General features: G+C 37.3%; 1 long non-coding RNA gene across 50 annotated transcripts in view; it reads left to right on the top strand.

Moving 5' to 3' along the window:
* Window positions 1-4698: 4698 nt before the first annotated feature.
* Window positions 4699-27981, top strand: part of LOC144296920 (uncharacterized) — an 87721-nt gene continuing 64438 nt past the window's right edge. For 44 of the 50 annotated variants that reach the window (XR_013363855.1, XR_013363865.1, XR_013363862.1 and 41 more), the window contains exons 1-3: window positions 4699-4857; window positions 5044-5116; window positions 6351-6574. This is a non-coding gene — a long non-coding RNA (uncharacterized LOC144296920). Of the gene's footprint in view, window positions 4858-5043; window positions 5117-6350; window positions 6575-6971; window positions 8444-15193; window positions 16502-27981 lie in introns of those variants that run through there. The other 6 variants (XR_013364000.1, XR_013363989.1, XR_013363996.1 and 3 more) reach the window with 6 other exon arrangements.

Below are 27981 nucleotides of genomic sequence, written 5' to 3'. Positions count from 1 at the left end.
GCATTTTCATATCACAAAAGTAGGGTAAATTTTTGCCATGAATTATTTAAGAAATACTTTCCATCCCCTGAACAGATGATCTAGTTCCTGTCCTAAATTAGCAGTTTCCTTTTAAAGACTAGATGAAGGGTATTTTGATTCAAGACAAATGAAAACCAATCAGTAAGTTTTCAATCTGACAGCTCTTCCATCTTTAACGTTAGAGACTGGTATAATATTTAATAAGTTAATATTGTCCAGGTATTATATCATATCTAGTCAACATTAAAAAAGGTAGGTTTTATAATTCAATCTTGATTTTCTAAAAATACCCAAAAATACATAAAAATATAAATTTTCATAACCATTTTATAATCATTTGCTATTTACACAGTCCTGGTTTCTGTTGAATTGTGGAAAATTCAAGATCTCCGTCTGCTAATGAATCAGAGTCCAAAATCACTGCAGGGACAGCATCCTTTAGAGGCCAATTTCACGATCCTTCCTGGCCTCTGAATGTTGACCTGTTGCCCTGAGATGAATGAGTTGACAAGAGAAAGAGAAGGAAGAAAGAATCTAGTCCTCTACAGAGTCATGGCCTCAATTCTTGGTTTTGCTAGTTGGCGTAGTGAGTGAGAATTTCTTCTACGCCTTGATGTTTGTAATAGAAATCCCTGGGGTAGAATATAGACATGCAAAAGCTCCGATACCCTTGATGAGAGCTGCTTCATAAGTTTTGGCACCCACTGGTACTTTTTTCCCAATCCAGGGAAATGGATAATTATCTTGGTTCATGGTGGGTGGTATCTCACTGCCAAATTGTTCTCTTGAGAGCACAACAGCCTCAGGTTTTGCAGCTAATGGTCTGAAATTTTTGGACTAATTGATTTAGATTTGTAATACTTCTTTGTTTCATGTAAAAACTCTTGGTCTTAACACTGAAGGACCATTGTAGCCTTGCAGCTTTAAATTTTTGGTCTAATTGAATTAGATTTGTAATACTTCTTTGTTTAATGTGGAAACTTGTTATTATTGCTAAAAGAACACTGTAGCCTTGCAGCATCTCCCAGGGAAACTTATCTTTTTGTTCTGTAAAGCTTCCCAAAAGATAGTAAGCTTCAGGAAGGTAGGAAGCAATCCCACTTTCCTAGCTTTTTATTCTTTCTCCATGATTGAGCATAGTAATCTGCTGTAGAAAATTTCAATAAAGCTTTGCTGAACTGAATCCACATCCTTGCTTCTGGTGGTGATTAGACATGAGAAGATGCCTATATGAGTGGAAAGAAAAGTAGAAATAATAGTCTGGCAACCATTGTTCAGATTCTATCTTTGCTGCTTATTGTGATCTTGAGTAAATCACTTTATCTTCAGCTTCATCTTTTTTTTTTAGCCTATAAAATGAGAGTATCAGAAGATACTAACACTAGATATAGAGTTATCATGGCAATCAAGGAGGAAAATATATGTGTGAAAAAATATGTCCTATATATAGGACATACTGTACAGTAGAAATCCAAAGTATAATTAGAATTATATATTATAGTGGCAAAATATTGAATTTCAGTGTTCCAGCTGATTCTCTGGTGGGGATCTGAAATCCTAAGTCGGGCACCACCCTGACCCCCATGCTGCCCCAGAACTTATTTGTTTCATCAATGCTTAACCTGGTCTCCAAGATTTCTTTCAGATTTAAATATCTTATTTCCAGCCCCAATTCCCTGATTTGTATAAATGAGAAATCATGTACTATCCATTGAATTATCTATTTGTATGTTATTAAATAGTTTAATTTATACAAAAAGAAACAAAGGATTTGCATAGTAAATAAACAAATAAGACTGATGTGTAACTGGAATTCTAGGCATTTTTGTTTTATTCCGGTGAGTATTCTGCTTCCTGTTTTCATCCTGCAGAGATTCTCATCTATGAGGGTAAAACTCCATAAGGCCCAGGTAATAAGGCCATCAGGAGATGTGGTAGTGCTATGGCAATGGGGATCAACTTCAGTAAAGAAGATTCTTAAGGAAATAATTTTTATGGTTGTTCCATTGTCCAGCTGGGAGAGATCTGCCTACCTTTCAACACTCAGCTCAAGTGACCCATTCTCTAAGAAGTTTTTCTAACCCTCCCTTCAGTAGGCAGTTGAGGTGCCCACTGCTGACTTTGTGTGCCCATCATGTGCGATGCAGAGATGTCTCTCATACCTCACCCAGTAATTCAGTGAACCACTTGGCTTCCATTCTTAGTTTGCTTTATCAAATTTGTCCTTTAGGACAAGACTGCATCAGTGCATAGCATTTGGTAGACTTATTGAGGCTAACTGGTTAAATGAATGAAGGAAACAAAAACAAAATGAGGAATCCACAGTAAGAAGGGTGAGCAAAGGATTAGCTCAACTCAGCTAATTGTGCTAAGTTAGCTGAAGAGAGCTGTAAAAGCAGGTTTTGGAGTTGGTATAGAAAAAAATATGTGTTGTGTGACCTCAAGATAGCTGGGTTGTGGATAAGTAGTGGTGGGCAGGTCAAAACGGCTAAGGTGGCCAAGTCAATACCAAGCTGGTTTCCAATGCTGATTTGAAATTTTGACTTGAGAAGTTTCATAGGACAAGATGATTTATGCTGTTTAATATACATTCCTATCCTGGGTAATAACAGCAGGCACAAGTGTGATGTGGGACATTATGAATCTAGCAGGGCAACAATGGTGGCTTCAGAGACTGGCTCACCCTGCTGGTTAAGCAGCAGAGCTGTGGGTTGGGATGATCTTGTTTGGGCCTTGATGATCGTCTCTAGCTGGGTGGCTTAAGACGCTCTCTTTACTTAAACATCCTCAGATTTGTTTTTCTAATTTTAAAATGGAATTGACAATAAAGGGAAGTCCCTCAAAGAGCTCTGAGGTTTGAATAAAATGATCCATTTAAAGCACATAGATATTGCCTGGTCATAGTGGAGAACAACAAATGCTTAATTTTTGTGCATTGGAAACATTGAAAACTTTGCAAGAACAGGATGAAGTCATTATACCTTGAGCCCTTGGACACCTGCTCATGGGAACTTAATCATGAAAAGTTGCCTTTCTTTCTCTATTTATTCAAAATATTTATTGAACATTGCAAAGCACTGGGCTAGTGTCTATGAGAGACACAAATCCATTAGGTATATGAAGCCATCCCTAAGTTTCAGTGTCTTGCAAATGAATAAAGATAAGACACATACATAAAACAATGAAACTTAAAAAAGAAAAAAAAAAGAAAACAAACCTGCATATAATAAACTGAGAAGCAGAAAAAAAAGTCTCTGATAGAAGAGATCAGAGAACCAGGTTTCTGGGCTTGGGTTAGTCTTATTAATTTTCTGGCCTTTGGCTTTCTCACCTGGAATGTGAGAATGTTGGTTTCTCAGATCTCAAGAGTGCTGCTGGGCCTGAGAATTCCAAGCCCAAGAGGGTTATTGCTGCCATTTGGACCAATGCTGGAGGTTGACTCTTCAGGAACTTGGGGAATGATTTATATGGAGTGAGTATATTTTGGCCTGATTCTGAAGGATGAGTAGGATTTGTCTGAGCAGAGAAGGAAGGAGGATAGTCTTAGAAAATGTAGGAGCAAAAATCCAGAGATAGACAGTGACAGGACTTTTTTGGATTTGTCTATGAAACTGGACTCAGAGGGTGGGTTTAGTAAAGTAATTCAGTCTCAGATTTAAGTAAGTTTTTATTTTATTTTATTTATTTGAGAGGGGGAGGAGCAGAAGGAGAGGGATGAGTAGACTCCTTCCTGAGCAGGGAGTCTGACTTGGGTCTCCAGCCCAGGACCCTGAAATCATGACCTGAGCCAAAGGCAGACACTTAACTGACTGGCCACTCGGTTGCCCCATTAAATTTAAGTTAAGCTTTTTTGAGAATGTTTCCTTAACAAGCACCAGCATGGGTCTTTCACATATGTTACCTAATTTAACCTGCCAGCAATATGGTGTGATATGGGTATCATTTGCCCTCTTGTGCAGATGCTATGTGGGTACACTTACAGATGACCACAGAGCCACATGGATAATGCAAAATATTTAAATTCATTGTCTGGAGCAAAAGGCACATCTGGGTTCACATATGGCCCATAAAGCACTCTTGTCAGCTTTTGGTATGTGAAAACTGAAATTCAGAGAGTTTAAGTAACTCACCCAGTGAAACACAGTGGCTATATCATAAGCCTAGATTCAAATTTGAATATCCTGAATCTAAGTCTGGTGGTTTTTTTCACTACATGATCTTCTTACCAGAAACATTGGAAAGGAAACCTGAAATGATAGGTAGTACTCAGATTGTAAATGGCCTTAAACATCTGTCCCAGGATTCAGATGGTGTTTAGTGATCAGCTGAAGACTCTCAGCAGGCAATAAAAGAATCAAAGGGGTACTTTGTGTCTGTGAGAGATGTAGGGTCATGGGGAAGAGAGTACAGTTTAAGGGTAGTGTTCTAAGGATTGAAGTAGGGAGGTAGAATGGAAATGGGATGTGAAAAATGGATGACTGGATATTGACAGAGCTGAGGAGAGGAATCAATCAAAGGTAATGTGTTCTTGTGCTAGTGAGGTCTTTCCCCATCCTCCCTGGCCTACTGGAAGGAACTGACATATACAGAAAGTAGTTGAAACTATGAGTGATTCAAGGAAAAAAAAAAACTGAAGTCTCATGATGGAATCTATGTTCATGTAGCACAATTCACCTGATCACAAACCGGTTCCAGAATGTTCCATTGTCTGCATCAATAATCCAAGCAGAGATGTGCTGATTCAGAAATGTATCAGCTATTAAGATGGAGTGAGGCTTCAAATTTTAATATCAAAAACCAAAAAACCAGTCCAAATGCAGAGAACATTTTGGTTTGGTAAGTGAACATAACTTTGTGTGAAGGACTTCGCTAGATTAGTCTGAAGGAGAAACTATTTTTTTGTGTGTGATCTCATCAGTTTCTCTGTTTTAATGGGCTCTTTGCAATTGCTTATCTGCCAATACCCTGATTATACAGTTGCCCTTATAACCACAAATGGATACCTTTTTTTTCCTCCTGCAGTGGAACTTCACAAATGCAGCTTCGAATTTGAAACTGGAAGATCTGATGGAAAGACAAGTACTAAATGCTCAAGGTACATCTGATGTGGCTAATCGGAAGCATTATATATCTTAGTAACGAAATGAGAAAATGGTAAACTTCAGTAAATTACTACTAATTAAAAAATTTTTTAGTTAGCATACAATGTTACATTAGTTTCAGGTGTACGTGCTCACCACAGTGTAAATTACCATTAATTTAAAAAAATCTATTGAATATAGAGGTAAATCAATTACTATTAATTTAAAAAATCTAGTGGGACGCTTGGCTGGGTCAGTGGTTGAGCCTCTGCCTACCGCCTAGGGCGTGATCCCGGAGTCCTGGGGTCGAGTGCCACATTGGGCTCCCTGCATGGAGTCTGCTTCTCCCTCTGCCTGTGTCTCCGCCTCTCTCTCTCTCTCTCTCTCTCTGTCTCTCATTAGTAAATAAATAAAATCTTAAAAAAAAAAACAAAAAAACTCTGGGTGGCTCAGCGGTTGAGTGCCTGCCTTCAGCCCAGGGCATGATCCTGGAGTCCCGGGATCAGGTCCCACATCGGGCTCCCTGAATGGAGACTGCTTCTCTCTCTGCCTGTGTCTCTGCCTTTCTCTCTGTGTCTCTCATGAACAAATAAATAAAATCTTTTAAAAATCTTTTGAATATAGAGGTAAATTGAGTATATAATGTTGCCAACCCTTTCTGTTACCACCAACAGTGTCATTCAAATCCAATGTTGGGCAAAAATTGAAAAAAATTGAAATGACCAGTGTAGCTTTTAGCTCAATTTGAAAAATATTTATCTCAATGTCCATCTTATTAAAACAGAAAACCTCTAAAAGCATGTTGGAAAGAAGATGATTGCTTTCTTACCTAATGGGATCCTTAATTGGGAACAGTTCATATATGATAAAATTAGAATATAGCAAAGCAAAACTAAAGGTAATGTAATATAAAATGTAAATGTATCTACCCTCTTACATTATTCAAAAGTAATCTGAGCTGGAATCCTGTTCAATGTGTCATAGATCTGTCCTACCCTCAATTCTATAAAGTACAGACAACATGTGGAAAAATATGATAAAGTGGGAAAGTATACCTGGTATTAAATAGGCTATGGATCACTGTACATCAGTTTGCTACATGCTAACAAAAATAATGTTTACTAGTTTTTCTTAAGGGAATATTCTAAGGTTAAAAATTGTTTGGTATTCTTTTCCAATATGAACCCTTAATCTGAATATTTGTGATATTTTGAAATTGAATATTTTCTTTCCTTTTTTTTTTTTAAGCTACTGCATGAAGCCCTTTGACTCAAAGCACCAGTGATCGAAGACAAGGTCCTGCCATCCAAAAGGATTGTGTACATAGGGGAGATTGAAATTGGTGTGTAATGTTATTGCTTTTTTCGGTTCATAACTGCAAAGCCACGTGCTAATCGAGCAAGCCTGTGTGCACACATGAGCTCCCTGTCTGGGTGGTAGCTCAATTGGTCCCAGATCCCCTGGCTTTCTAGGTGGGTAACAGCCTGTGAGTCAGTCTTTTGTGTTCTATACCTTGATTTGGTAATGGTGTGAGAAAAAGGTTCAAGTCGTAGTAATATTTTTATAGCCAGAGTTAAGTCAGACAAGATTTTCACATGAAAGTTTCTCTACTGTCTTACTTTGATATACCGTACTTCTTTCTCTAAGGAGTGCCCACAATCTTTCCAAGCCTTATACAATTAATCTCATTTGTATTTTTTTCCTCCATGAAGTAACACAAATACAGTATTACATGGACCCCACACCACTGTTATCAAAGTAGAAACACAAACTTTGGATGTGATTTCAATATGATGCCTGTGGGAATAAGCTCCCACAGTGGATGAATTAGTACCATCTCTTACTTACTTTTTTTTTTTTTTTTTTTAGCCTGGGATCCTGGATGGGGTGGGCCATTTTCTTCATGCATTGCTCCTGTTCACAATTTTCCCCCTTTCTTTAAAATTGCCGAAGCTTGGCTCTTGCTATTTGGGGTTGCTCGACCCTTCTGGTCTGCAAACGACTCCCGAGGGTGGAGGAGAGCTTCCTAAAGTTCTGAAGGAGAAAATTTAATCAGCAAAGTAATCATTTCTGTTGTGATGGAAAAAAAGGAGGCCAGTGTGAATGACAAAGCAGCTGTGGACCACCAAAAAAGTCAACTGGAATTGCAAGGAGGTGGACCTAAAAAAAAAAAAAATTGATCCAAAGGCATAGCTTTAAAGGGAAAATGAATCAGAAAAGAGCTCTGAAGTGCTAGAATGCAATGCCTAATAACTTTAAATAGTCCATTGGGTCTTCCGGAATTTTTTTTGTTCTTCTTCAAGAATAATCTGCTTACATCGTTAAGACCTCAGCTAAGCTCAGTAACACAAATTACCAGATGTTGTATCCCAGAGTTTTTCCATCAAAAGACCAACCACCAAGCTTGTTGAAAGAGAGAGGTCATTGTCCCTCCCTGGCTATAAAACTATTTTTGCAACTCCTAACAAATGAAATGAGAATACCTTTCAGCTGTCGAAGGAAACTATCTCCCGTTCCTTCGAAGTCTCCCTGCTTCGCTTTGTTATTTTCTAATAATGCACTCATGTGTAAGCTAATAATGTGAACAGAGGGAAAATGAAGAGACTTAAAAAAAAAAAAAAGGAAAAAAGCAGAATGAATTAGGGCAATTGAGGTCGCTCTGTTTCATTTTTTGCTGGAAGGATTTTAGCCCTAGTTTTTACCTTATCGCTTATTACACAATTTACGATAAAATGAGATGTGATTCCATTCTTATTGTTGTGCTATAGCCTATTGAACATGCATATATAGAATTCATTTCAGATTTAAACACTATCTTAATTATAAGCTGAATAAAATGGACAACCTATCGGGTTCTCTAAATTGCATTCGAACAAATAGTTTCATTTTTTATCACATTTCTACCGATGACATATTGGGTATAATAATGTTCAGGGAATATTCTGTTTTTATGCAGTGCCTTAATTGGGACAAAGTATTTCCCATGTGACAACTAATAGTTTGTTTCTGACTTACAAGTTTGAGAACTTGAACCATATGTCATGCCTCGCAATGTTTTTCACGGTGTTCTGCCTCAATAAAATTACCAAGAAATCTTCCTGTTTTAAAATCACCTACAAATGATAGAAGTATTGCATGATAAAAACAGTAATTATATCACATGTGAGTTTCTATGTTTTTTAAAAAATAATGTCATTGTTGCTTGTATTTAAGATTCATGTATAGAAACTTCCAACAAAACCCATGCACCAAATTGGAAATATTGCAAGAAATATTCTAATGGGGTTTTAAAATGAAAAATACATTTAATAAGATATGAAATACAATTTTTAAAGAAAGCATGTATGTGTATGAACCTAAAAAGTTTAGTCTTACTTTTATACTTACTTGCTACAAACTCTGAAAATTTCTGTAAAGAAGAGTTATATATGTGATTAAACTTATATTTTAGCTATTTGGTATAGTCCTTCCAAGTATAAGCTGAATTAGCCTAATAATATAGGTCTTACTTGTCAAATTATGATACTGTGTATTCTATAAAAACATTGATTTATATTCATAGGATATTTTACAACACAGAATAATCATGTTTAGAAAAACTATTAGAAATTGTAGGCAACATAGGATTTGGTAATTGAATGTAGATTTTAATATGTGTAGCTTTTGTTGAAGAATTTCTAACATAAAATGACTTAAATGTAATTTCAAGTATCAAATAATAAACTATTTCAGGAGCAACAAGGGAAAGCAAAATAATTAGCACTTAGATATTAATTGTTTATTAATGTGTTAAATTTTCCAAACTGCCCCATTTACTTCTAGGTAGTTTTATATAGGACTCAGAGAAAATTTAATATGCATATAAATAAACACCTACCCACATACTTTAGATTTTTGTCTTCTTTATAAAGTTCCCAAGCAGCATCTATTAAAAAAAAAACAACAACAACAACAACAAAACTGGCGGACTAGTCATTTAGAATAGAGCCTGGTATTTTCTGAACTTTGCACCTAGACCACAAAATAAAACAGTCGTCCCCAAAGACCTGAGAGTCACCCTGTCCCCCAATGTCGTCTTGCAGATACTTTTTTTTGAACAGTCCAAATGAAAGTCGATTCATTTCTCTCTTTCACTTTGACTTTAAGCTAGGGAGTGGAGGTGTCCAACACACACATGCGCGTGCGCACACACATACACACACAAATACAATTTTTAGTCATTTTTTTTTCAATTTAAATGATTTGCTATCACAGTTAGTCCATCTTTTATCTCCAAAATAGTTTCAACCCTGTTAATGTGTGCATGTACTTTTTCTTATCAGCCTCTCAGCAGCATTTGTGATTCATAGCAGCCATCAAAGTGATAATAAACTCATTCACAATACTAACAAACACGGGGCTCCCAGTTATTTACGAGGCAAATTCACGGCAAGGCTGGGCTTCGGAACAGGGGAGAATCAAGATGGTGTTGATTGATAAATTGACAGGTTAATTTACAAGTGGATAATAGGAGTTAGACCCAGAGGGAAAGAGGGAAGGTCTGGATTCTAGCTTGGTTGCACTGCCATCTGTCTTATGCTCAGAAATCTGCAGGGCTGCTGGCTGTCAGGATCAAATACATCCGCCTTCTTCCCAACTTAAAGACAAAGAGCTCCATTTACTGCTGTTTGATGGGCTTGTTGCCTTGGTTCTTCATACAATTGACCTCAATGTGTCAAAAACAGTGCCCCGTCCCAGTGTGTCTTAAAGTACCACTTAGAGCATGATTTAGAATGTTATTCTGTCAGCTTTGCAAAATAAACAATGAACAAAATTGTTTTCAAGACAATATTTCACAAATATTAATTGTTGTTTGATTGTTGATGGTTGAAATGTATTCTTTCAAGGTTCGGGGGCCCCTGATATGTCCTTGTTTGAAGGTGCGCATCTAACCCCCCCAATACCCACCTTTTCTTTTTTATCTTTGGTCTTGGATGGTAGCTGCTCTAGCTGTTTACAACGTAGGCGAAAACAAATCGTGTGAATCTCATATCAACCTCCCCTATCCTTCTTGTTCTTCCAGAGTTTTGTTTTTGTACATTTTGAACGTATTTGCGAATTTAAAAAACGAGTTCACAAAGTACTTCGGAAGATGGAGTATTAGTACAGTTGTTTATTTTTCTCTTTCAAGGGAACATTTTATCTTATAAGTCAGCCATTTATGTTATTAGTTTTGGAGGAGAAAAATCTTCAACAGTCAATTTTGTTTTCCTCCTCTAGGTCTGGTATAACAGGAACATTGCATGGTAAGTCGTCAGGATAGTGCCCCTTTATTGGGCTTATGCCACTGTTAGATAGGAAATCCGCAACTATTGCCACTTGAGAAAGAGCCTAGTCTTTGGTCTTTTAAAATCAGCTGGTTGGAGACTGTTAGAAGCACTGGCTGTGCCCCGTGCCTCCCAGACAGCAGGCTTTTGGGTCTCACTTGCCAGCGCCTATAATCAAGAGGGCTGAAATTCTCCGCTCTTGACCTGAACTCTTCCTCCCCATATCGGCACGTTGTAAGCAAACACCCTTCTAGGATCTGAAAGTTCATTTAATGCTTAGCTAATGTTAAAACTTGGTAGATTTGAACAAATACTGGGTAGTTCAACATGTTTTGAAAGGAAATTCAAAAAGGCACAAAAGAGCATGTCTGCTCAGCTTCTGTAATTCATTGCAGAATGCCAACACTAATATTTTTTAAACAAATTGTCTCCTATTCATCAAGGTATTAAAATGAACTATTAAAACTGTGCCTTTAAGTTGAATAACACAAGAAAGCCTATGGAAAATATCTGATCAGGAATGAATGTCAGAAAAATAAAAACAAATAACTTTGCATGCATGGAATTTTATGGTGTCACAAGGTTAAAAATGTCTCCTTAAAGGGTAAATATCCTTTGAAAAGAAAATGCATTTATGTGTGAATAGGAGGTTGAATGGCTCTCGCTGCTTTGTTTAAAAGTAGACAATCATCTTTGTAATTTTTTGGCAAGTTGTATATTTTTTTAAAAAAGACATAAAATATCATGGTAAGTTTAATTTCAGATTGCTAATTTTTCTCGATGTGGTGACTGTTTTATCAAAAGGATATCTTTTAGCCAGATAAGGATTTAAGTAGTTTTTAAACTTCATAATATACTCAGTAAACCTGAATTGTTTCTTTAGACTGAAGCAAGGTGTTTTCTTTTCTGAGGACTAGTAAATATCACATTACATAATGTCTTTCTATTTAGAGACTTAATGACAAGAGAAATCTTATGTAAAATAGAGGAATAATTGATAGCCGGCTTACAGAAACATGTGATTTTATACCATATTTCTAGAGGGAATCTACTGGGAGATAATTGTGTTCAAAATTCAGTCTAATGTTAGTTTCACCCTATTTCTAAATTCCAGTGGTAAAATTATCGGAGTTACGCAGACACAGTCTCCGGTGTGTTATACTTTTATAACTTCAAATATGTAAGTTTACTTCCTAGAGATTTATTTTAGTTAATATTTTTAAAAGCCCATGCGATCCCACTAGGCTATGGCCAGGCTCATTTTAATCAGAAGCACGTTGATATAAAAGAGAATAAAAACCCAATGCAAAATGGACAGGCACCGCTTATTTTATGTGTCTGCAATTTTGAATTCTTTTTAATAAGACACATTCCCTTCTGTGGAAGCTGAGGAGAGATTTTCTGCCTTTTTCTCTCTGCAGGCACCAAAAGAAATTCTGAAGTAAAAAACAAAACAAAACAAAACAAAAACAAAAAACACAAAGATATCAGATCTAATATCCCACCCAATTTCTGAGTTAAGCCAGTGACAGGTATGTTTCCAAGCAAGACTATTTAGACACATTGATTTTTGTTGTCACTTTCTTCTTATTTCATATGTCACATCAAGGCTTGGAAATTAGATGAATGTAAGAAGGGTCCGCTGATCATTGTTCCTCAGGAGGAATTTTCAAAGTCAGCTAGCTGTGCTTGATAAAAGTGGCCCTGTACAGAGCTCCACTCTGCCTACAGGGAAGTTTAGGCAAACTCCATTTTACCACTTCACTCGTATTACTGAGATTCCTGGTTGTCAAGTAGGCATCTATGTAACTGAAGTCTGGTAAATCTCAAAAGTAAAATGTTAAGGGAAAAAAAAGAGCTTAAATCATCTTTATCCCTCTTACTTCAAAGTCCTTTGAAATGAACGAGGAACTCCAATTCTGGTAAACAAATTTTATGAAGTAAGTCATGCAGGTAATTCTTTCTTCAATTGTATGCTTCCAGGATAACATGTTGACATCCAATCTTTGTGTTTTGAAGAGTTTGTAATAATAAATAGAAATCAATGCTGGAGACTGAAGGGTGCATCAATTATGTTTCTTTTATTTCCCAGATTCTTTCTATGTTGTGTCTATCTGTCCCTGCGATTTTTTTTTCGCATTTTAAAGCATACCGTTGTTTAATTGGCAACATAGATTCTGAGTGCTGATTGAGCCTAAATTATATTTGACAGAAATAAAAATGGTTGCTTTATTTTATGTGGAATATGAAGTCTTATCTTGAGTTTGAATAGGGAGATTATTTTCTTTGGTATACCATACTTAAAAAGAAATTTCAGATATGAAAAATTAAAAATAAATAAATTTTAAAAAGTCCTGTAACAGATCATTTGGCTCAGGAGAAAGAGAAAAATAAGTGATCAAAATAGTTGAAATATAAGAAGGGCAATGGGCAAATATAAAAAAGTTTAAAAATTGAAATATTAGGAAAAAGAGGGACTTTATTTTATTCCACTAGAAATATGTTCCTTCCCTCTATCCTTTATTCACTATAGAAAGGGGGAATTCAAAACAGACTGGTGAAGCTGCAGAAGGAAGCTGGTTTGGAAGTGTAAGAGTGAGCACTCTGCTTAGTTCTCAAGCAGACGGGATTCATGGCTCCTGGACAGACCATGCAGATTTCATGGCCAGAGTCTCAGTTCTGAAACATTGCATAGAGGTCTGGGGAGGAGGAAAGGATCATGGATACCATCCTAATATAACGGAGAGATCACCTTTTCAGAACATTTACAGTTCCTTTCCCACCTGTGGTCAATCTAGAGTCTTCAGGAAATTTTATTTGAGCCCATGGGGAGAGAGCGCTGGCTAAACTGTAATTTCCTATGATTTGAAATATGGCATTTGCAGGCCTCCCGTGTGGGATCACCCAGAAAAAAAACAAAACAAAACAAAAAACCCCCAAAACAGGCTTTATCTTTTAAACGTGGCTGAATACCCAGTAATTTTTAACATAGATTCCCCTTAATACATTCTCCTCTAAAAAAAATATGTCCACGTAATTGTGTGGGCATTTTTGGACAGTGGCATGTTGGACTATGTTAATTTTTTATTAACACGATATTTTTAGCCTAAATGAAATGTTTCTCCTAGTCATGTTATTTCAAATAATGAATTAAATTAATTAATAGAAAAGAATGTTAATATATTAATATAAATGAGCATTTATGGAAACTAAGATTGAGGTCAAATGCTAAATCAGAGAACAAGTAAAAAAAAATGTGGAATTTCCCAGAGTAAAAATCATATACATTTAAAGTGTTAAACCTGGGTGATGCTATGGTTCTACCTTCGCCACAACTTTTACAGGGTAGGAAGCTAAAACCCAGAAAGATAAAATGAGGTCCCAAGTTCTCATGGATAGTTTATGTCAAATCAGTGGCCAGGATCCAAGTGTGTGGACTCCCAGACTGGGTTGGTTCCCACAACAGCATGCTGGAGACAGTTCCGGTGGCTGTACAATTATAGGGGCTACAGTGAGTAAAGAAAGCTTGCCATCGAGCCTCGGTTTTTACCATCTCTAAAATGGTGACAAGTGCTCTGTTCTGAACATTAAAAAAAGGCTTTAAAAATGTAACTGAACATTGAATTAATGGAGAGGAAATTAGAGAAGAACAAATGTGATATCATTTATGACAAATGTTGATTCTTTCATTCATTGGTAGGAAATACAAGGTGGGAATGCAGGTTGACCATGGCGATGAGCATCCTAGAATATACCTTTGCAAAGTTATGGGGGAGTTATGGCCCACTATCTCTTCTATGAACACACACACACACACACACACACACAAGCATGTGGATTCTTAGAGAAATCCTTCTGCCATGTAACTATTTTGAATTTCATTGAATGGGAGCAGAGTTTGGGGCATAAGGGTCAATCTCCCCTTGGGAAGAAATTAAAGTCTATATTTCCCTTCTCAACTTCTGAATTGTAGTGACCCAAAACTGTCCTTGATGAATTCTCAAGATATTTGAACCTGTCCAGAGAATCAGACAGTGCGTGTGTGGTGTGCATTCATGTGCGTGCACGTGCATGTATGTGCAAGCAAATGTTTGTGCATTTTGGGAGAGGAGGGTAGCTAGTGTGGTTATCTGGCACTTGAGAAAGGAGCCAGCAAGGAGGTGACACACAATGGGAGGAAATGTAAGGTATTTTGACATAGTTTTTTAAAATAACATTGACCCTTGAACAACACGGGTTGAACTCCCTGGGTTCTCCTGTATGCACGTTTTTTCAATAAATACAGTACAATATTGTAATGTATTTTCTTTTATGATTTTCTTAATATAATTTTCTCCAGCTTGCTTTATTTTAAGAATACAGCATAAAAACACATATAACATACAAAATATGTGTTAATCAGCTGTTCATGTTATCTGTAAGACTTCTGGTCAACAATAGGTTACTAACAGTTAAGTCTCTGGGGAGTCCAAAGTTATAAATGAATTTTCAACTGTGCAGGGGGTTGGTGTGCCTAACCCCCACCATGTTCAAGGTTAACTATCCTTAAATTGGTGTAGGGTCAATCTTAGATAGGAATCAGGATCAAAATACCTGAGAGATTGGGATTGAGTTCAAGTTACGTGTATTCCCAAGAGCAATTGAAAGACGGAAACTTCTGTTTATCTTGGGCTGCTTTGGCAGGCTAGGTGAACCCATGGTTCAAAAAACAAATGGATTTCACTAAAATGTCATTCATTTGCAGTCAAATTTACATATTCATATTACTTCGGTGTTTCTCCATAGCTCTGCTTGGTGATGATGGTGATGGTGATGACGAAGATGATAGCATTTATACAGTGCTTGTTATGTTCTGAGCACTTTATCATTTGTATTAGACAAGCTTCTTTAAAGAAACAGAACCGGTAGGAGATAAAAAGAGATTTATTATGAGGAATTGGCTCATGTGATTATGGACACTGAGAAGTCCCACAATTTACTGACTACAAACTGAAGACCCAGCTGGTGGTGTAATTCAGTACAAGTCCAAAGGGTCAGAGAAGATGAGAAGAGATGTCCCAGCTCAAGCATGCAGCAGGAAGCAAAAAGGGCAAATCCCTCCTTCTACCTTTTGTTCTATTCAAGCCCTCATTGGATTTGATGATGCCCACCCACACTGGGGAGGGCAATCTACTTTACGGAGTCCACCGATTCAAATGCTAATCTCATCTGAAAACACTCTCTAAGACATACCCTAAAATAATGTTTAATCTGGACACCCCATGGCCAGTCAAGTTGACATATAAAATTAACCATCACAGATTTCATCCTCTCCACCACTTGTGATAGATTCTATTACTATTGCTATTTCATAGAGGAGGGCATAAAAATTAGAGACATTGGATAAGTATCCCCTAATGAGTAAATGATGGTGGTGGGATTCAAACCCAGGGAGTCTGATCTAAAGACAAATGCTTAATCACTACACAGAGATTCTCTTTTTGTTAGAAAAACAGAGATAAATTTTTATTGTGGATGATTAGCAAAGAGAACTATGTATTCAGTGAATTGTCAGGAAAATTGTTGAATTGTCATGAGATCAATTCAAATAGATAATGTTCCAGAATTATCCTCTTCCCTCCCTATGTCCTACACTCACTGAAAGATTTTATTCACATTTTCACACTGTCTTAATCCCTTCCCCCACCCACTCCATGATAGTCAGGGCAAGGTATAGTTCATGTTTCTTCGAATTGGTACATTTCTTTTTTTAAGATTTTATTTTTTTATTCATGAAAGACACACAGAGAGAGAAAGGCAGAGACGTAGGCAGAGGAAGAAGCAGGCTCCGGGCAGGGAGCCCGATGTGGGACTTGATCCTGAGACCGTGGATCACGCCCTGAGCCAGGGGCAGGTGCTCAACCGCTGAGCCACCCAGGCGCCCCTGAATTGGTATGTTTCTTGACATGAGTTTTCTGACACATCTCATTTATTTATTTGATGTGGCAGTTAGGAAACTCTGCAGTAAGTTTTATGCCATTTCTCATATATTTTTTAGACAACTCAATAAATGATAATGTGTGTTTGGGGGGATTTTAATGTCTATGTGGGTCATTTTGTTTTTCTATTTCTAGTCCTATGTGGAAGGAAGATAGGATTGAAGGAATATTTGAATATATGAACTTCAGGTATCCAGAAAAATCTTCCAAGAAGTGAGATGGGAAACTATTTTTAATCCACTTCTTTTTGAAGATAGCTAGTGAATCTATAAACTATAAATGCCACATTATGTTTTCTAATTATAATAATACATGTCCAGGATAGAAAATCTCACCACACAGGGAGAACCACCACTAGTGTGGATATCCTATTGTGAATCTGCAGTTAACAAATGTCAGTAACTATATTATTGCGTGTGTGTGTATATGTGTGTGTGTTGTACAACTGACATTTTGGCAGATTTGGGTTCATTCTATGGTACTGTTTCATAACTTGTTTTTCCCATGTAACAATATATTTTGAGTATTTCCCCACATCATTATGTATTCTCCCAATTATTTTCAAACAATCTCACAACAGGATTCACTTCATTGCTGATCTCCTATAAGTAAGAGTTCATCTTGTGCATTTAAATGTTTATTTACATGTAGCACCATAATCCATGCAATCTTGCATAAATCCAGCTATGTAATTATGTTCATGGACTATTATTGAGGGGATTATTTCTCTTTTGCAGCATATTTAAGCATATCTTGAATATGGAAAATTCATTCTTATAACAAAATTATATATCAATAATTTCAGACTCAGTTTACAAAACTTTTTCCTTACCTGAAGTTATTTGACACCTTTGGCCATGGAGCCACCTGAGACAAGAGCTACGATTTCTCCTAGGTTTTCATGGGACTCCAAAAGAAATTGAATCTCAGGGACACCTAGATGGTTCAGTGGTTGAGCATGTGCCTTCAGCTCAGAGTGTGATCCCAGGGTCTTGGGATCGAGTCCCGAATCGGGCTTCCCACAGGGAGCCTGCTTGTCCCTCTGCCTATGTCTCTGCCTCTCTCTGTGTGTCTCTTATGAATAAATAAATAAATAATAAATAAATAAATAAATAAATAAATAAAATCTTTTTTGAAAAGAAACCAAATCTCAGAGATGAGGAAGAAACTGTTTTTTCTGAACTGTAGTCTAACCCCACTTCCCCTTGCCCTTCCCTGCCCCCTGCTGCCAGTTCTGAAGGCACACACTTCAATGTTCTCACTTCTCAGACTTCAGAGAACAGGTGCTACATCCATAGCAGTGGTAACTTATCCAGTCTTTCCTCCCAATCAAGTCATACAGTCATCTTAGGAGCCCACTGTTATGTCCCTGGACAGGAGGACCTTTATTTACTTTACTACCCACTACCTTTAGCACTCTATTCTCTCTTTAGATCTTCTCATCCTTTCTAGAAAGTTGCTTTCTATTCCCATTGACCTTTCCAATGGTCTCTTAGCCCACACAGATTTCCTATACCACTCCTCCCTATATTAAATTCTTGTTCTACACTCTCCTTAGCTTTCAATAATCCTTTATTAGGAAGTATTTATGTTGGTGAAAAGATGTTTAACATCATTCATCATCAGGGAACTACAAATCAAAACCATAATGAGATACCACCTAACACCTGTAAGAATGACTGAAATTAATAATTCAGGAAACAATAGATGTTGGAGAGGATGCAGAGAAAGAGGAACGCTCTGACACTTATGATGGGAATGCAAACTGGTGCAACCATTCCAGAAAGCAGTATGGAGTTTCCTCAAAAAGTTAAAAATAAAGCTATCCTATGACCCAGCAGTTGCACTACTAGGTATTTACCCAAAAGAGACAAAAATACTGATTTGAAGGGGTACATGCACCCTGATATTTAAAGCAGCCATATCAACAATAGCCAAATTATGGCAAGAGCCCAAATGTCCATCTACTGATGAATATATATATATATATATATATATTCATATATATATGAATATTACTCAGCCATCAAAAAGAATGAAATCTAACCATTTGCAACAATGTGAATGGAGCTAGAATATATTATGCTAAGCAAAATAAGTCAGTCAGAGAAGGACAAATACCACATGATTTCACTCATATGTGGAGTTTAAGAAACAAAACTGATGAACATAAGGAGAGAGGGAAAAAGAGAGGATGTAAGGCATAAGAGACTCTTAACTATAGAGAACAAATTGAGGATTGCTGGAGGGGAGGCAAGTGAGGGGATGGGCTAAATGGGTGATGGGCATTAAGGAGGGCACTCACTGGGGTGAGCACTGGGTGTTATATGTAAGTGATGAATCACTAAATTCTACTCCCCAAATCAATATTACTCTGTATGTTAACTAACTAGAATTTAAATAAAAACTTAAAACAAACAAACAAACAAAAAGGAAGTATTTGTGTTGGGAAGATAGATTGGCAGAGTTACCTCAACATCAGCCAGTTGAAGAAGAATCAAAGTTGAAGCCAGCACACTACTGAAATTTCACTAACAATTGAGATGTACGATTAAAAGAAGGTGATTAGTTCACAATATTTCCAAACACATCTATTATCTTAGACTATTTACATCAGCCTGATACGACCAATGATTTTCTAAGAAGCTCAAAGTTAGTATTATGGCATTTTTGAAAGCACTGGACATAATGAGAAATATGTGGGGAAACCCATTCTAAGTTGTAAGGGAATCTTGATATTGGGAAGAAGGACATGGCCTCATAAAAATTTAAATTAAAAATTGGAATACAGAATGATTGTGATTCTAAGGAAAACATATCCTGTTGAGTATGTTTAACACTTAATTCACAGCTGGAGTCTTTAAAAAGCTTCACCATCTTACATCATTTATTCCTTGGTCTCTTCCATTTTGGGTCAAGATCTGTCAACACCAAAAGGTAGTTCTGATGCCTGGTGCTCACACTCATGGTCCTGTTTTTCACAGATCTTTCTGATTAATTGATTTTTTTCTCAAAGAGCAGACTGTGTTTCATCTTCCATAATCATGTCTACAGGAACATGCCCACTTGTGCCTATATCCTGGGACCATAGGGATTTTGTCCTTAAGAATCATCTAACTCAGGGTAACACATTTTTTTTTTTTTTTTTAGTGCTGGAATCCAGTTTTCAAATAGAATCTGACACTGAACCTCAAAATAAATGCTGATAAAAGAAGGTCAATGAGGGATTTTTGAACCTACACTTATCCAGGCTCCCCCTTGACCCAACCCCTTCTTTTTGGCAACCCCGGAGGGACAGGAATAGAACTATATGTACAGTTCTGTTGATAATAGTATGAGAATGACTGATCTCTCATAATCTCCTAATTTTTCTTGGGAAACTGAGGGTTCAAGGGATGAAGCCACAGAGCGAGGGTAAAACGACAAATATTAGATAAAGCTGAGTCTAGAAGTCAGATCTCCTGACACTGTCAATTATGCCTTTCCTTTTAGTATGGGCAAAAAAAAAAAAAAAAAGGATTAAATAGGGAAAATAGAAAACCTGGCTGCAGGATGCAACTTTGAGAAGAGTTTACTTTTAAATTTATTTATTATTTATTTATTTATTTATTTATTTATTTATTTATTTATTTAAGAAAGAAAGAAAGAAAGAAAAAGAAAGAAAGAAAGAAAGAAAGAAAGAAAGAAAGAAAGAAGAAAGAAGGAAAGAAAGAGTGAGAGAGAGCACTAGCAGGGGGAGGGAAAGAGGGAGAGAGAGAAGCAGGCTCCCTGCTAAACAGGGAGCTGGATGTGGGGCTCTATCCCAGGACCTCAGGATCATGACTTGAGCCAAAGGCAGACGCTTAACTGACTGAGCCACCCAGGCACCCCAAGAGTTTATATTTTTCAGTCCATTTAGACATAGGAATGTTTGGTGCTGAAGGTTTTAGTTATGGGTCCACATTTTTTAATTTGTCTATTTTCTTTATACTCCTTGAATGTACCAGTGAATCATATTAGTGGCACTTGAGTTCCATAGGCAGATGGCTCTGTTGGATAGTCAATACTACTAGTGTTCATTTAGGACTCTACCATTGATAACATTGTGATGATAGATACTAACTTGATAAAGATATGGAACAAATGGATTAGATTTTTTTAAGCGTTCTAAAAATGAAAATAGCACCAAATCTAAGAATGTTGCCAAATGTAGTAGACTATACAGTATCTCTTCTTTGAACCCTTCTCTTCGTGGCAGAGGGAACCAAACAGAAGAGCAGCCTTCTTCTGAAATACTGAGAGGAGCATTAACAACTGGAGGCAGAGTAGGGCTGATAAACAGCAGCTTGTTAGAACTAACTGCTATTTTTATTTGGGTAAAACTGTGAAGTTAATGAAGATTTATGAAGTTTCTCATTATGGTCCATTGTATCTTGCAAGGTGGATGGTTAATCATAGTATGTAGCAGAATGAGGGTGGCAAGCCATCTTTTGCTCCTGGTTGTCTGATTATTACGTAGGAAGTAGAAATTGGTGGCCTGTTTTTTTGATAGTTCTATTCAAAGCTCATTGTAAGTTACTTCTGTTTTATGTGGGCAGGCAAAATCATGTCAGAGGGAGACACATGATAGAAATATTACATGATGGAATATTGCATATCGGCAAAGTCCTAAGTTGCAGGGGACAACTGGTTGCAGAGGCCATAGGTCTGGCTAGTTTGTGGTTTCTCTTGACCTGAAGTAGAAGAGGGAGGACTTAGAAACTATTTTTTTGTGGCAGAAAATCATCTCTGATTGGTTGTGGGGTAGAGGAGTTTAGCAGATATAGATAATCTCAAATGAGAAATTTTTTTTTAATTAAAGATTTTATTTATTTATTCATGAGAGACACACAGAGAGAGTCAGAGACATAAGCAGAGGGAGAAGCAGGCTCCCTTAGGGGAGCCAGATCTGGGACTCGATCCCAGGACCCCGAGATCATGACCTGAGCCAAAGGCAGACGCTCAAGCCACCCCGATGCCCCTCAAATGAGAAATCTTAACCTGTGTTTCATGGGGTTGTGTGTGCCTGATGGATCTGTTAAAACTCCACCCACCCTTATGCCAAGGGAATGCCTCTTCCAGTCAAGAAGCAAAAGTAAAAATTAAAACGAAGTCCTAGCAAGTTTAGAGGTAGTGTAGGAAATATCTCTTCTTTTCTTTTTTCAAAATTTTATTTATGAGAGAGACAGAGAGAGAGAGAGAGAGAGAGAGAGAGAGATACATAGGCAGAGGGAGAAGCAGGCAGGGAGCCCCATGCGGGACTTGATCCCAGACGCCCAACCAACTGAGCCACTCAGGAACCTTGAAGTGTCTTTTCTTAAAAAAATTTTTCTTAAAAATTGATGTTTAAAAGCAAGAAGCTTGGTTTCTTCCTGCCTCATCTTTATGTCCCAAGAAAAGCTGGAAGACGAATCTTACTAGTACAAGTGTGTAATATTCAGCAATGAGTGGAGCAAACCCTCCAATGTGTTGATGACCATGTGGTGTTCATTGTGGAACCATAAATATGACATATATGAGGTTTGGCAGATATCTTAAATGGCATTGACCTTGGCATCATGGAGACCTGGGTCCAGGTCCTCTTAGCACCACTACAAGCTCTGTGGCCTTAGGTAGGTTACTCAGTTTTTCTCTGCTTCAATTTCTTTAGCTATAAACAAGGGTAATTGTACCAAGTTCATAGAGCTGGCATGGCAAGAACAAGACATAATGAAATAAATACATATGAAGCTTTCAGTAATAATAGTTATGGTTACCATATCGCTTATCCCCGAAATCACCTTTCTTGTGATGGCTTTTGCCTATAGCCCCATTTCTAAGTTTCTATATTGGAGATCACTTTGTACCTTTAGACAAGTATTTGGAGATGATCTTTTTCTTCAGAAAAACTCTATGAAGAATAACCTAGAGTACTTAGATGTGGTGCAAATCCTTTCTTGTTTCTGCTTTGATGATTTGCAACTTTTGTGCCAAACAGAATTTTAAAAAGGAAAAAGCCAGATCACACTGTGGACTCTCTCAACAGTTGGGAACCTAAGAGAGTTATGTAGCTTCCTGAGACATTTCTAGACAGCACTAATCTGTAAAATCAATAGCTTCCAGGATCCAGCCCCTAAATTAGAATCTTCAGTTGTAAATTAGGAAAATATAAAAAGGAATAATCTCTTAGCCTGTTAGGTTATTTATGTGGAATCAAGTTTTCCCTTCCCTAGTTATGTCATTTCTAAGTATGGCACACTACTTGATTTCCACGTAGCCTGAGTTTTTAGAAAATTACAGACATGTATTTTTAATGTGCATCCCACATCAAATTTATCAGCAAGTTAGTTCCATCAAGACTTTCCTCAACATACATCCCAAATCTACCCACTTCTCACCAGCAGCATGGACAATATCCCTCCAGACTAGAAGTGTCTTCCACTTTGGCTTCATATTTTCACTCTTCCTTTCCTACAGTATTACTTCCCTCTGAGAAGTGGAAGATCTTTTAAATGGAAATTAGATATTTTTCACTTGCAGACAAAAACTTCAAATGATTTTTCATTGCTTTTTAATGAGATCTAAACCCCTTATTGCATTTAGAGCTTCGCATGATCTTCCTTTATACTACCTTCCTTTCCAGTTCTTCCCCCCCATTGACCATCAAACTCTTGGGTTTCTCTAGCATCACTAACCTCTTTTTGGCTTTAGAAGTTTGTTTTGTACCCCCTCTCTCTACACATCATACCAAAGAGACTGATTTCTGGAATATTCTATCAAAAATAAACATCCCACTACTCTCTTTTGGGTTCTTATCACATCTGCAATTATATTAAAATAGTACAAACTTTAATAACTCATTAACCATTGAAGAAACTAAGCCGGTAATTGAAAGCCTCTAGGTTCAGATTGATGTATAGGTAATTTCCCCTGGCTATATTGAGATGTAATTGACATATGAAATTGCATAAGTTTAAGATGTACATTGATAATTTGGTAAACATATGTATTGTGAAATGTTTATCACAATAAGGTTAATCAACACGTCCTTCACCTCACATAATTACCATTTTGTTGTTGCTGCGCGTATGGTAAGAACATTAAAGCTCTACTCTCATAGCAACTTTCATATATACGATTACAATATTGTTGATATAGTTACCCTAATGTGCATTAAAACCCAGGAACTTATTTGTTTTCTGACTGAAAGTTTGTACCTTTTGACTAATTTCTCCTCATTTTCCCGACAACTCAGCCCATGGAAAATACCACTCTCTTCTCTGTTTCAATAGGTTTGATTTTAGATTCCACATATAAATGAGATAATATGACATTTATCTTTGTCTATCTGACTTATTGACTTACTATCTGACTTACTGAAAATGCCCTCATGGTTGTCCCACTATTGCTGCAAATAGCAGAATTGTCTTTCTTTTTAATGGCTTAGTGTTCCATTCCAGTTATGTTATATATCCCACATTTATGTATATATGTATATCTACATCTATTATCTATCTATCATCTATCTATCTATCTATCTATCTATCTATCTATCTATCTATCTAATCTATCAGCTATCTATCAGCTTATCCTTGCTGTCTGAAAGTAGAGCATTCCTATAAAATCTTTAGTAAGCCAAAATTGTATAAGCATCCCCAGCTTTCAGAAAGTTTGCATTATACCACTTCACTTTAATGAAGACCCACGTTACTGCCTATTTCTGCTAACTGAAAAAATGTGAAGAGGATTTTTGATTTTATAAGAAAAGCTGCTATCATAGTAATATGAGTCATTAACAAAAGGTGGCATAATGAGAACTTTCAGAAAGCTGGGGATACTTGTATACCACATATTCATCTATTCTCGATACTGATTTCACCTCCTTTGGATACACACCCAATAGTGGATTTGCTGGATCTATAGAAGTGCCATTTTCAAATTTTAAAAAAATTTTCGATAGTTTCTGTATCACTTTGCATTCCCACAAATAGTGCATGAGAGTTCCCTTTTCTCCACAGCCTCCCCAACATTTGTTACATCTTGTCTTTTTGATGACAACCCTTCTAGCAGTTGTGAGGAGCTATCTCATTGTGGTTTTGATTTACATTTCCCTGATGATTAGTGATGTTGAGCACCTTTCCATATACCTGATGGTTATTTATATATCTTTTTTTTTGGAAATAAAATGTTTATTTAGGTCCTCTGTCCATTCTTCAATCTCATTATTATTAATCAATTAACTAATTAATTATTTCTATTGCATTGTATGAGTTCCTTACATTGTTTGGATTTTAACCCCTTATCAGATACATAATTTGAAAATATTTTCTCCTATTCTGTAGCTGTTTTTTTTTTTTTTCCACTTTGTTGATTGTTTTCTTGCTTTGCAGAAGAAGCTTTTAAGTTGAATGCAGTCCCACTTGTTGATGTCTGCTTTTTTTATTTATACCTTTGGTGTCATATACAAAAAAGCATTCCCCGTGCCAATGTCAAGGAGCTTTTCCCCTATGTTTTCTTCTAGGAGTTCCATGATTTCAGATCTTAGTTTTAAGTCCCTTAGTTTTAAGACTCATTTTGAGCTAGCTTTTGCAAGTGATGTAGGATAGGTCAGTTTTATTCTTTGGATTTTCCCAGCACTATTAATTGAAGAGACCATTCTTTTCCTGTTAGTATTCTTAGCTCTCTTGTCAAATATTAGCTCTTGGTTTTGTTTCATTGGTCTTTGTGTCTGTTTTAGTCCTGTACCACACTGTTTTGAGAAGTACAGCTGTAAAATATAGCTTGAAATTAGGAAGTGTGATACCTCTAGCTTTGTTCTTTTCTCTGGACTTCTTTGAGTATTCGGGATCTTTTGAGGTTCCGTGGAATTTTTAGGATATTTTTTCCATCTCTATGAAACATTCCATTAGAATATTGATAGAGATTTTATTGAATCTACAGATGGCTTTGGGAACCATGGATATTTTAACGATATTAACTCTTCCAATCCATGAATACAAGATATCCTTCCATTTACCTGTGCTTCAATTTCTTTCCTCAATGTCTTAGAGAGTTTTGGTGGATAGATCTTTTACTTTCTTGGTTAAGTTTATTCCTAAGTACTTTATTGTTTTTGAAGCTAATATAAATGGAGTTGTTTTCTTTGTCTAGTGATGATGAATTGCCTCAATTTTTGTTTCTTTGGGGAAAGTCTTTAACCCACCTTCACTTATGGAGGACAACTTTGCCAGATAAAGTATTCTTGGTTGGCAGTCTTTTCTCTTAACACTTTGAGTATATCATCGTATTTTCTCTTGGTCTACGAGATTTCTGCTGAGAAATCTGCTGTCAGCCTTATGAGGATTTGCTTGGATTAGGGACACTTTAAAAAATTTTTGCTGCATTTAAAATATTATTATAATGTGTCTTGAAGAAGATTGTTTTTGATTAAAATTTTGGAGTAACCTGTTAGCTCCATATACTTGATGCCCAAATCTCTCTACACATTCGGAAAGTTCTTAGCCATTTTTTCTTTAAGTAAGCTTTCTATGACTTCCCTCTTCTCTTTTTGGGACTTCAGTGATATATAGATTGTTTTTTGTAACGTGTCTCATAAGTATTGTAGGATTCCTTCATTCCTTCTCATTCTTTTTTCTTTTGCTGTTCTCCCTGGATAATGTCAAATTATCTGTCTTTGAGCTTATTCTTTCTTCTGCTTGCTCCAGCCAGCTTTGGGAGATCCCTACTGAATTCTTCTGTTTAGTCATTGTATTCTTCAGCTGAAAAATCCATTTGGTTCTTTTGTATGTCTTCTCTCTCTTGTTGAACCTCTTTTTTTTTTTTTTTTGTATTGTTTTCCTTATTTTGCTAAATTGTTTTATGTGCTCTTTTGTAACTCTCTGAGACTTATTTAAAATTCTCTGTTGAGCAATTCCTGTATCTCCATTTCTTTTAGATCTGTTTCTGAAGGTTTTCTGTGTTCTTTTGGTGGAATCATGCCATGTTTCCCTGCTTCTTCATCATCTCTATAGCCATGTATAAGTGCATTTGAAGAAGTTGTCATCTCTTCCAGACTTTATGGATTGACTACAGTAAGGAAAAATCTTCACCTGCAGGTAGGGGCATGCTAAAGTATGCAGTGACCTCAGGTCTATCTGTGCAAGTGCTGAGAGGGGATGTGCATTAGCTCTAGATCCCGGGGGGTGTCATGACTCACCAGCTCACACCACAGAGGTACGTGGCACTGACAACTTCATGGCCCTTGGGGAGCACTGTGGGGATCTGTAGAGACTGCAAAGGCTGTTGGGGTCCTCAGTACTTCCAGGTTCAGTGGCTAGGGACCAGGGCAGGCAGTAGTGGAGGCTGGAATCAGTGATATACACACACTGTGGCTGTGGGGGTCAGCTGCAAGTGTCTGCGTAGTGGCAGGGGCCAGCTGCAAATCATAGTGTTGGGGGCCAGAATAGGCTCTAAGTCCTGAAGCTGACTGCAGACACACCCCAACTCTGGGGGCCCTGACAGTTGGTGTTGGTGATCACTGTTTCTTGTCATGGTCACATAGCAGTGGAGACTGGTATTGGGAGTCAAGTTGAGGGCATGTAGATGTACAGCTAGAGGGCCTAGCTGCTGATCCCAGTGGTGGAAATCAACAACAGTAAATAGGGCTGCATTTCCTTGCATGAGCAGTGGTGTGAGTCCTGGCTGTCTGCATACCCTTCTATGACTCCTGAGGGTACAGTTTCCTCTCAGATGAGTGCATTTCAATGGAAACCAGTTTTGACTGGCAGGCTTGGGGTATGCTACTGGATAGCTGGGAGAGGCTAGTTGCAAGGGAGCCCAGTGGTACTGACCAGTGACAGGAGATACGGTCAAAATCAGGCCTATCAACAGCTGTGAGAGCCTTGGCATCTTGTAGTTGCAAAGCTGCCTGGACTGGCTGCTCATGCAGGTCACAATTTCCTTCAGGGACAGGGGATGAGGTGGGGGCAGAGGAAAGAAGGAAGGAAGGACTCAGGCAGCTGGTATCAGGGAAAGCAAATACCTGTGGGACAAAAACCAGTGAAATCTACACACTGTGCATAGCAGCTGCGCTGGCCATTGGTTTTTTCAGTGGTGAAAACTTCTAGGGGTGGTCATCTGCAGGACATGGGTCACTGGAAACTGCCGTCACTCCTACCGCACACTGAAACTGGTAGCCCTGATTCCTCCCTTGTTTCTAGCCACCTCTGTATGGTTCCACCTAGTGATTTTTGGTGGAACTAAAAGTGAGACCTTTGTGCTGTGCTGCCAAAGATGATAGAAGCTGGTTGTTCATCCCTTTCAAGTTTTTTCTACTACTATGTTGCCAAAGTTTTTAAAGTGGACTTCATAGCTTGCCCAGAGCTGTTTTTTGTTTGTTTGTTTGTTTGTTTGTTTGTTTGTTTGTGGGTCAATGCCTATTTGTTGATATTAGTGGGAGGACTGAGTCTGGGCTTTCCTACTCCACTATGTTGGTAATATCTCCCTTACAGGTATCATTTTATTGTATCACCCAAACATAATTTTTAGCCTACCAAACCACTAAAAGAGTAAAGTGGAGGTTACAATAATTATGAAGTTAACATACACAAAAATTGCTAA

The sequence above is a fragment of the Canis aureus genome, chromosome 2 (assembly GCF_053574225.1).
Source record: "Canis aureus isolate CA01 chromosome 2, VMU_Caureus_v.1.0, whole genome shotgun sequence".
In the NCBI taxonomy this organism is placed as follows: Eukaryota; Metazoa; Chordata; class Mammalia; order Carnivora; family Canidae; genus Canis; species Canis aureus.
Note: the sequence above shows the minus strand (reverse complement) of the source record. Positions and strands in the feature narration are given on the sequence as shown.